This window comes from Nematolebias whitei, chromosome 6 (genome assembly GCF_014905685.2).
Source record: "Nematolebias whitei isolate Nwh7 chromosome 6, NemWhi1, whole genome shotgun sequence".
Taxonomy (NCBI): domain Eukaryota; kingdom Metazoa; phylum Chordata; class Actinopteri; order Cyprinodontiformes; family Rivulidae; genus Nematolebias; species Nematolebias whitei.
The window spans coordinates 34,580,291-34,582,240 of record NC_056503.1 but is presented as its reverse complement, the minus strand read 5'-3'; the positions used below and the strand labels follow the sequence as shown (position 1 = coordinate 34,582,240).

Here is a 1,950-nt window from a genome sequence, read left to right as displayed (position 1 = left end):
ACCGGAGGACATTGACTGATTACAGTGACCTCGAGAGCATCTATAAGTGTTGTTGACCGCTCTCGTCTCTGCTCTGCAGAATGTTTACGTAAATATGTGAATGTTTGTGCGAGGTGTTTTTTCAATATTAGAGGTTTTTTTCAGCCAAGAAAAAAGTCTGATAGGAATTTTTCTTGCCTCCAACTCCTACATGTGTCCAGTTCACCACTGTTTTTGTTTGTCTAAACAGGTCTCACTTATAAATGAGTGTTCAAGGCTCATTGTGATTTATCTGTTTAAATAAAGGTAGAATGAATGAAAAAAAAATGTAATAAAGGTTTAAGCAGAATTTCTGTTATCATGTCCGTAATTCTGTTTTCAAATGCTTGAAATTTTTCCACAAATTTTGTTCATTATGTATTTCTTGGTGTTCTTTGCAGGCTGAAATATTATATTGAAACACTTTGGAGCAAATATACACAGTATCAGTCCAAAATAGGAGACCAATAATATGGCAAATATCTCCAGAGCCACAGTAAACTTTCCAGGAGAGCTGACATATGCTGGGATGAAGGTGATCCACAATGCACAGAAGGTCAGAATGCTGAAGGTTATCAGGTTGGCTTCATTAAAATTATCAGGTAGTTTCCGAGCTAGAACAGCTAACACAAAGCAAAAACAGCCAGCAGGACATTGTACCTTTCAATTGTTACAATGTTTTATTGTATCTTAAAGCATGTCTACGTGCGGGAAAAAAAGAGGAAATTCATGGAATGTGAGTTGGAGATGCATGTAAATGAGGGAGAGACACATAATCGTTTTGTTTGGTACGGTGTCCTCTGGCATTAACGCCAAGTGCAAGAGGAGTGAGTGGGACATGTGCAAAGCTGTAAATGATGTGGTTTCAGAGCAGCGCAATCCTACAGAAATGGAGAAAAATGGCCAGACATCATGGTGGATGTGAAGCGGAGGATGAATGCCCATTGCCACTTTCATGAACTACACTGTTATTGTAAATACATGCAGTAGCACACTGGAGAATCAGGAGTTGTAGTGTGTCAAAAAGAAAAGGAAAAGCTGGGTTTGCTTCCTAACCTATTGCCTGTGTGACCAAAACACTGATAAGCAACAGGACATAGATACATATGTAAAATGTATGCACTTTTTTATTTGGCTGCACAAAAGTTCTAAAAAGGATAAAAAAAATAGTATTGCTTGATTTGGCCATTCTTTCCATTGTTCTTCTTATGATGCTACAGTGAGCACTGAAAAAAACAAACAAAAAAAAAACAAAAACACAGTAACATTTGGAACATTACTTTATTATATCATGTAACATTTCTATCCATCCATTGATTATCTACCACTTGTTCCGTTTATGTGATTGTGCAACATTTGAAATGTCAAATAGGTGATAAATATTAAACCTGAGTAAAATGAAATGTGCATGAGTGAGTGAGAGTATTGATCTTTTATTCTGTTAAAACATTAGGCAGTTGGTATTTTTTTTAGAAACAAATGTTTTTAGACAACAACAAATTATCATATTTTTTTAGAAACAAATAAATAGCTGTCGCCATCAAAATAAACGTGTCTTAATTTCAAATATCCAATATTTTTACAGTTAGTCCACCAAAGTTAAGTCAGGTCCTCTGGAAATATGAAAAAAAAAAAAAAAAAAAAAAAATTAATTTAACATTTTAAACTTGTCTTGTCTAAATATTTCGTCTTTCAACAAGTTTTTGATTATTATTATTTTTTAATCCGTAGAGGACCTGACTTAACTTTGTTTGATTTTTCTACCTGGAAAATGGAGCATGCATCAGGATATTTTGCAATTAGGTTTTGTTCATTAAACTTTTCTTTGTGTTTTTCTCAGGCTGAAATAATATGATGAAACACTTTGGAGCAAATATACACAGTGTCAGTCCAAAGCTGGAGGCCAGAATGGCAAATATCTCCACAGCCACA

At 34.7% G+C, this 1,950-nt stretch overlaps 1 protein-coding gene across 1 annotated transcript in view; it reads right to left on the bottom strand.

Annotated features, from left to right (window-relative positions):
- Nucleotides 1-1,950, bottom strand: part of LOC119410917 (extracellular calcium-sensing receptor-like) — a 27,417-nt gene that overhangs the window by 25,177 nt on the left and 290 nt on the right. The window lies entirely within an intron of this gene.